Source organism: Mya arenaria, chromosome 16, assembly GCF_026914265.1.
Source record: "Mya arenaria isolate MELC-2E11 chromosome 16, ASM2691426v1".
In the NCBI taxonomy this organism is placed as follows: domain Eukaryota; kingdom Metazoa; phylum Mollusca; class Bivalvia; order Myida; family Myidae; genus Mya; species Mya arenaria.
This window is the reverse complement of record NC_069137.1, coordinates 24709490-24718683: the sequence shown is the minus strand read 5'-3', so window position 1 is coordinate 24718683 and position 9194 is coordinate 24709490. Positions and strand designations below refer to the sequence as shown.

Sequence of the window (9194 nt, the reverse complement as noted above, 5' to 3'; positions counted from 1 at the left end):
GGTGACCATATATATATTAATCTAGGCATTATGGGGACCGCTGGATTAAGGCGACAAAAATTGGTCTCCTTAATATTTTCAGTCCAGATTTGATGTATCAAATGTCAATAAAAATGTCCATTGATAGTAAGTTGATAAGCTTGAATGTTTATTTACGAGATCATTTCATTGTTTTAAATCTTATTATCTTTTAATATCAAAAAAAATATTCTTAAACTTTTGTGTGTGTATATTTGTTTATCCATAAAAATAGCTATTAAGGCGACCAGGGAAAAAATCATAATTTTGGTCAAAAATAGCTATATACTAAGCATTTTTTATTTGTTTTACTTTATTTAAAGCCTATTGTATATTATCCCGAAGTTTCATTCCATAAAAAACAGAAATAAGGAAATTCGATATTTCGTGTACCATCAGCATCCAAATTTTCAAGTATACAGAAATTTAACTTTCCGGAATATAACGGAAATTTTCGGGTATCTCCGTGGTACCATCTCCGTGCAATTATGCAGTATGGCGTTCATCTCTTACGGAAAGAGAATGGTAACTTGGTAAGTGTTTACAATACATATTCAACGGGTTTTTTTCGTTTATTTTTATGACTTTTGTACAGTAGTATAAATCGTCCACCCTTTGGATGAAAAGCAAATGATTTATCCGGATTTTGTTCATCCGAAACTAAATCACTAGTATCAACATCCGGTGTAATTTTTGCTTGTATTTTGGAGAAACTCGATTGATTTCTAGCAAACTTGGTTTACCACTACATCGTCGCTTATTATTATTTGGTATGTTCCAATCTAAAAAGGGATTTGCTCCCTTAACATCTCAGATTTTAATAAATAAAAGACGAAATGATACAAATGCCTTACATTTTGTTTGTCAATGTCATGTCATTAGTCATTCTCATCACCTTTGAATAGCAGAACAGAACGAACACTATCACCAATTCGTATTGTGGCTTTTTGCATGTGTCTTAAATTTTCATATTTGATAATAAATGCAACAATAAAATATTTCCCTTATTCTGCCACAGTTATGCACCAGTCAATTGTAACCATGGCCCCCAGGCAGGTCTTGTTTATACCAGGGATAGCAGGGGAAATGGGCCATGTTTTTACGTTCCAGGTGGACCGACAGTGCTGAGTGAATGCAGTGTTATTGTTTTTGCGCTGAAAACAGGGAATGGGCCTAACCTACGATGCCCCCAGGGGCATTTGACGGGGATCTGGTCATTTCGTAACCTTACCATTTCGTAACTGCTGAATCTTGGTTATTTTGTAACCATTTTGTTAGTAAATTTGTAACCATCAATAAATCAATTGCTCATATGGTAACCACCATTTAACAAGGTGATAAATAGTACACTTAGCACCTCGTTAAGTGTATTATTCGAACCTGGATGTATATGGCACAGCAACCAAGACACCAATTGGGAGACATTACTCAAATTCTCACTAGTAACAAGCCAATAATTTATGTTACTCAATAGTTATTAGATATATATCATGGTAAATTAGAAATGATTTGTTATACTACCAAAATATGTTAATTATTTTCTTACATTTTGCTTACTTATAAACAATAATTTAAGACTGATCGCGATGTATTTTTGAGTAAAATTACGTTTACATAAATGATCATTCTTGACCTATTTCATTGACTATATTTGTTTGAATTGTTTAAAACGAACAAAATTTTGTTCTGTTCTTTTCTCAATTGATCCATATTCTGCATACTTTATATCCGAAACCAACAAAAAACAGCCTAAAATTATTAGTTATGGTACAGTGGAAACTCACTAAACCGGATCTCCACAAAACCGGAATCCTCGGGATACTGGAATTTTATCAGAGTCCCGGTTTTCCCCTTCTATTTTCAATGTAAAAAATCCCTACAAAACCTGAACCCCGGAATTCCGGATACCGGACAAAAAATCGAGAAAATTTGTTAGTTGTCAACGTAATTTTACCTTACAAAACCAGACGTTTTGTTCAAACATGTCAAAATAATTCTGTGTATTAGGAATTTACGAATCACGTGTCATTTTGTTTTGACAGCCGGTACGTCGTTAAATATTACACCTGTGATGTTGTGTTAACACGATAATCTATAATGATGATTGCACTGTGGATTGACTGTCGCGCGATAATCAAACTTGTGAAAAGAAAATTGATTAAAACATTTATTTGTTTGTTGCAGAAAATAAAGAACTAGAAACGGTTTTTTAGTGATCATTTTGAAGTGTTGTTTTATCTAAAGACTTCTATGATTGAATCAAATTAGAGCGGTGCTTTAATTAAACTATCAAACATACTAAACAAGCATTAAATTACGAGAGTTGTTTTATTTCAAGACTTGGAAAAAAGATGGTTATAAAAACGCAGAAATGTTTAATTATGCTTATCACTTTTGCAAGTGCTTTAATCATGTCTCAACCTCCGTCTAAACGTCGGACAATTGAACTGTCCCTAGAGGACAAAAGCCTTTAAAGGTTAACTCAGTTAATATATTGAGTAAACTTACTCCGTACATCGAATCCCCACTAAACCGGAAATTTTGCCCAGTCCGGACCTTGTCCGGTTTAGTGAGTTTCCAATGTATTAATTTCCAATAACAAGATACAAAATTAAACATATGGGCACATTTTTAATGCAATAAGCATATAAAAAGCGCATACTCTCATTTGGCAAACTTACTACATTTTACAATACTTCTATGCAATTTAAAAAAAATGAAATTCTAAAGTTATATGGTCTATATATTTAAAAAAATATTGGCTTCAGGTCACAATTCCTCTCAATGGTAGAACATCTATGAATTAAAAAATTATTACATTTAATATTCAGCCTACTTATAATATTTCCTTCGTAACATAAAAAAATAGCTAGTGTGAATGTTTCTATTTGTCATAGTTTCAGAGTTAATTGGCAAATCGCACTACACTATTAGGAATAAAGAAGGAATACAACTATTAGATTTAACTTTGTTTATGTTGTTATTTTTATGTTTTATACTTACAGTAAACTTATTTTGTAAATTCAAATGGTATTAAACTAATTCCTCATAATCATAGGAGTCAACGGTTAAGATATGACCATTCGATTTCTTAACGGTTACGAATTGACTAACACAATGGTTACGAAATGACCAACAATGAGCGGTTACGAAATGACCATAATTCATTTGACAGGGCTTTTACCAGCTGTTTGTCTGTGCAGAGCGGGAATTTTACCTGGGATTGGCTGGACGGAAAGTCAAAGTCCCCGCTATTAGCAGGACCTTGGGGGCCCATGCTGCAATTGACTGTTGCATTATTTGGATTTTTTCTTAACTTTACGACACGCCCCCCTACAGTATTTTATAGTCAAGTTTAGTAACATTTATTTACAGAAATTGGATAACTTAACAAGTAACGTAAACTGTACTGAGCTTTTGAACAAACCTACATACTTATAAATCAAAATTGATATTTTAGGGTCTACACTGAATAAACCCAAAATGTTAGTTTTGATTTGCTAAATTCGAACAGTATTTAGTCTATCCACACAAAATTTACAGGATCATCAGATAACAAATTTTCTAAAAAATTTCTGTTTGCCAAATAGGGAAGACAGGTTAAAGTGGGGTTAAAAGGTTGCTATCTGTGACCAAAAAAATACTGTTCAAAATTGTGAGTATTCATTTATCTTTCATTCAGTAAAGAGCATGCAATGGCATAGTGGTTGGATTAGATAATCTGACAGCGCTGCTGGACGTCAGGAGTTCAAATATTGTTGTGAGTTCAATGTACCAAAAGAATACCTTTGGAATACACAATTATCTATAAAAATGGCAGAGCGAATTGCCCATATTGTAGTAATGTCTTAGATCCTGCTTGGATAATTTGGACACAGTAAACCGTTCACACCAAGGGAAATTCTCAGATTAAACAGCGCTTATGAACTTGAACATTACATTTTTCATTGAGACAAAGAAAAAACATTATTGCTGATCTTCTGAAAACAAATCTTGGATTTATACTAATCACCACCAAAAATTTAATTTTAATCACACAATGTAAACAACTGCACCACAGATCTTATCTGTATGTTTAGGGTTTTTAAAATTTAGCAGTTAAATATAGATTAGCATACTGGTAGGTCTGGTTGGTCTGTTGCTTTAGATGCTAAGTAAACATAATGTCAGTGATTTCATCACTATTTCTATTAAAATATCAGTTTTCTTCTTCAGAGCTTCTCACATTTGCACCATTTTTTACCATTTGAATCATAAAAAGATAACAAACAAACACGGATGGAACATTTGAAAATACAATTCAGTTGGTTTCTATTTTCATGCTCATTTTTGCTTAAAATTATTCTGCTTGAATGTGATTTATGTTGCTTAAATTTGAACTTAACTCTTTGTGAATATTTAAGGAATGTAAGGGGTCAGATTTCAGATTGCTCATTATTTCTGGAACACTAAATACTTTATTTGATTGTGTACACTGCACTTTCTTGTTAAGCATTCACCCAAATCATTTGGGTAAATATTGGCAGAAAAACTGATTTTAGATTTATACTGGTCATCAAAACCGGCACTGACAAAACATAAGATGTGTTTAATTAATGTGCAGGAAAGAGGTTTAAAGGTGTCCGCCCACAACAAAATGCTTGCGGGTCACAGTACGCCTTCAAGTAGTTCTTAAAAAAAATGATTCTCTCAGGTAGCGTTTGATTATGTGTACATTGTATCCTTGTATGTATTTTCAAGTGTACACATGATTTATATAAGGTTTGTACAATTTTAGTTTTATTTAAATTTTAAAATTTTGACATTTTTTTTAAGATTTGCCTGCCCTTGTCTAAACACTTAAATTCTTGGTCTTTGGACTATTGTCTGCAACTTCAAAACACCCATTTTGGAACAGGACACATTTTTCTGATATTTTATCCAGTTTGACTGCAATATAAGTTGTATTTATCAATCAAGTAAAAAATGACATTTATATTTCCATAATTACCTGGTAGTTATTTGTTAATTTGTTTTAATTCATGGATAGGTTTATTGCGAGTGTCATGGAAAGCTGGAACTTTTCAGTACACAACATGTAAACTGAGAATGAACTGTGTGTGCCGGCTTTGTGAACAAAAACGCAAGGCGGCTATGGTAAGTTGCGTCAAGATATATCCTTGGGACCCCCCCCCCCCCCTGGTTTCGCTGATCTGTTGGCTGGGATCAGATCATCCATTTGGGGATTTAGATATGTTACCCCAGCCAACAGGCTGCATGTTTAATTTAACTCAATACTAAGCTTTGTTTTAGTGCGAACATCAACATGTTTATCTAATTGCAGTTGCTGCTTGGGACAATAAAGTTAAGTCAGCAACCGTCTACCAGACTGCAAGATTCATCTCTTCCAAAGGATGTCGTACCTTTCCAGGTGGGTGTGCATTGATTGATTGATTGTGAGTTTGTGTAAATGAATAACTGTGAAACCATAACCAAATGTTGGGTTGTAAAGGTGTGTATGTGCATGCTTCACATATTCTCCGTCCTTTTGGCATACTGGACCGTCATCAGACACTCTGCCATGAATGTTAGAGAGTTTAAAGCTATTTCTTATTTTCCTGTGTAACTATATTGATGTTAGATTAAATTTACGCCGCCGTGTTACTGAGTAACAATTTGAAATTGGGCCAAAATCATCAAGCTAGAGCTTTGCATAATCTTTTTCAAACTTCTGCGAGATTTCTGCCCTTGACAATATTTGCTCGCAGCCCCCCTTAAAGTTGCACTTCGTTCAGTATTTGAAAGCTTACGGATACACTTTTTTGTTAATTTGAGATCTTAATGTGGCTACTTCTAAGTAAATAGATGCTCAAAGTAACTAGATGCTCTGGGTGTTCACTGGGTGACAAAGGCTACACAGTATTGGTTGTTTCTTTTTTCTGAAAAGATGTTTCTAGTGAATTGCCCAGTTGCAGTGGTTTTGACGCCACAGAACCAGCATAGCTCCATGACAGATATATATGTTTTCGTCACTGATGTCAGTACTGCTGTATTGGAGGCCTCACAATTTCTGTGTGGAAATGTCATCTGATACACTCATAACGGCGTATTTCTAGCATAGCTTTCATAAGTGCATGGCCATTCTCTGTCATTTTCAGATACACTGTGTGGATAAGAAATGCAGAGTGGTACCACCAATCACCTAAGCCACCATTCCCCTAACAGACAATAGGCTCATGGGGACAGTTCCTGCAATTTACAGAAAAGCTCTCAATTGTAGCCCTACGAACTTAAGGTAAGCGATAAATCTGGACTTCAAGATATCTCTGTACTCACTGTAAGTTTATACTTCATTTGAACAAAACATAGGGCCAAATTCAGAACAATCACTCTCACTCACACTCAATGAGTTAATCCTCTGTAATCACATAACGGTCAAGATATTTTCGAGTGAAAGGTATATCCGTATTCACAGGTGTGTGTGAGACTCAAGTGTTTTGCGTGAGTGGGACATTTGTGAGTGCTCGGCTAGGCCACATGAACCGCCCTCGGGATTGGTTGTGAATAGGAATTGAATGAGTGTATGTGAAAAAAGTACATGGCAAGTAGAAAAGATGAAATATATCAAATATTTGGAACAAATAAGGGACATGCTCGTTCCCAGACAATATTTAAGAGACCGGGATAATCCATTGAAGTACATGTTCATTCAATAATGTGGCCATCTATAAACAAAACAAATTCAAAAGGATGCGCCTATCATATATATTTGTTTTGTCTCGCAATGATCTTGAACCCCCAGCAATGTTGATGTTTGCAATTCATCAATGGCTGCAAAGACAGGCAGCTAAACGTACGTGAAGTTAGCATCCTAGCGGCATGAAGTTAGCGGCCTAGCGGCGTGAGGTTGACAGACTAGCGGCCTAAATTTGTTATCTATTTCAAGGTTCAATGGTTTAAATGGAAAATAAGATAAATCAATGTTTTAGTCGTACATTAGCGGCCTTAAATTGTTTTCTACTTCAGCGCATTTTTATATGAGTTTTCTTCTAAAACAATGCTAAAATAATTGTTTTCCTATGCAAAATACATCACGCTTGAGCGGTCTTGCGGCGTGAACTTGGCGGCCTGGTGGCCTAGCGGCCTAAAAATCCCCAAAACTCATCCAGCAGCCCATGAAAAGGGGGAAATGCTGATATTCGCTAAAGGATGTTGATTTATGAAAAGGACATTTAATTTATCATTGTTTTAGAAAAGAACGCATATAAAATGCTTTGGAATAGGAAACAATTTTAGGCCGCTAGTCACATGAGGCGGCCAGGCCGCCAGGCCGCTAACTTGACGCCGCTAGGCCATTTCATAGCGTGGTAAGGGAATTGATATGTATTTTCCAGCCTACATTCAGCTGGATTATTATTACTATTATTGCTATTATTATTATTATTATTATTATTATTATTATTTTCATCATCATCAGCAGCAGCACCACCACCACCAGCAGCAGCACCACCAACACCAACACCACCATATCATCATCAACATCATCATTATTATTATTATTATCGTCATCTTCATCCATTTTCCCCTACATTTCTTGAGTTGTTTTTCACTCCGAGGTGTTATTTCCCCATAAGAAGTAGATTCATTCGCTAATTCTATCCATCTGCTATTTTTTCAACTTCCATTTTTTCAACTTCCATATATTATTTTCAAACGCCCAAGACCGCTTTATGTAGAATACAAAAGTAAGATTATATATGAATACATATTTAAATTACGTGATACAATGGAAAACGGCAACATATTTAAAACAGCAACAACAATGACAACAAAAAACATGCATTTAAACGTATTTTGCAACAGTTATTTACAACCCAAAACGTTTATTTTTATTAACCAATTGTTTTAAAATGTAAATACCAGTTTTAGAATAACACTTATTATCATTTGTTTGTTGCCATAACTAACAATAAGGTACTCAAATCTCAAATAAACATATGTTTACAATGTATAATGTAAACATCACCATAGTCAAACAGATAATCCGATATGATCATGTAAACATACGTGTATAATTATATACTGTATTGCTCACTTGATGAAGTGGAGTGTTAGCGAGGCGTGTGAATACGATCAGATCACTTGAGTGTCACTCCCCATATTCCACTCAAGTGATCATTTGAGTGTCCCTTACGGGAATGTGGTTGGAGTGTGAGTGAGAGTGGATGTTCTGAATTCGGCCCTTACAATTTCAGCATCAAAATCCAGGTTTAGATCCCAGACCGAACTTTGTCTCCTTCATTAAACTTAATTTCAGATGTTCTATAAGCCACATACATGTTCACTACTTATGACGGATAAGAACTTTCGCAAATTGATTATAAATGCGTTTTCCCAGATTTACACCCTCCTCTTGCAGATACTGCCGATGGTGAAGCTTGGGTGCACCGGGCCAGTTTTCCAGCCGTGTGGAATCTCCAGCTGAACTGGGGCCGGGAATTATATAAGACTCCTTAGCAGCATGGTGAGCTTTTGCGTATTTATTTCCAGGCTCATATACCCGGCCAGACTTCTGCGTTTAAGCTTTCCTGTCGTCATTTTTTTAAATAACGTATCTCAAGTCTTTCAATGAAATCACAACTGTGACACCTTTGGAGACTAGATTTAAATTAAGGAACCATTATGTGTAGAAAGCCTTTTGGGTGATTTAAAATCAAATTAGTAAACAGGATTCTCATGGTTCATGGTTTATAATTGGTCTTGTGGACCTTTCATTCTTTACTTTGGTAACAGCCGCTTAAGTATGTAAGAAGGGGGGGGGGGTACAGATGTGATAGTAAACAGTGTTTAATAAGGTATATTTGTTTTTATTTTATCACCAGTTTGAAGGTAATGATTTTGTTAAATCAGGGTTAAGTAACAAGTTTAACACAAACACTGTAACATGTTCTTTATTTCAAATAAATCTATAAATTATCTCTGGAGAATTTAGTCTGATCTCCATTTCTCAGAAAATGTAGCTGTCTAAGTGCCTATTCCATCAATGAGTATCACTGTCTTTAAATTGTTGTTGCGGTACAGTTTAAATAGCAAAAGTTTTATGGCCCTGCTTGTTTGCAAATCCTCATTCATTTTTGTACAGCGAGAAAAGTAAGGGAATTCTAGAGATTTACTAGAATTATGGATTGTTTTTCTTG

The 9194-nt window shown here is 35.0% G+C and overlaps 1 long non-coding RNA gene across 2 annotated transcripts; it reads left to right on the top strand.

Annotated features, from left to right (window-relative positions):
- The first annotated feature begins 288 nt into the window (after positions 1-288).
- Positions 289-8521, top strand: LOC128222601 (uncharacterized). 2 transcript variants are annotated; one of them, XR_008259171.1, is made up of 4 exons: positions 289-551; positions 5342-5428; positions 6156-6292; positions 8417-8521. It is a non-coding gene; the product is annotated as an uncharacterized LOC128222601 (long non-coding RNA). The 2 variants fall into 2 exon arrangements; XR_008259170.1 differs by lacking the exon at positions 289-551 and adding an exon at positions 609-788.
- The last annotated feature ends 673 nt before the right edge of the window (positions 8522-9194 follow it).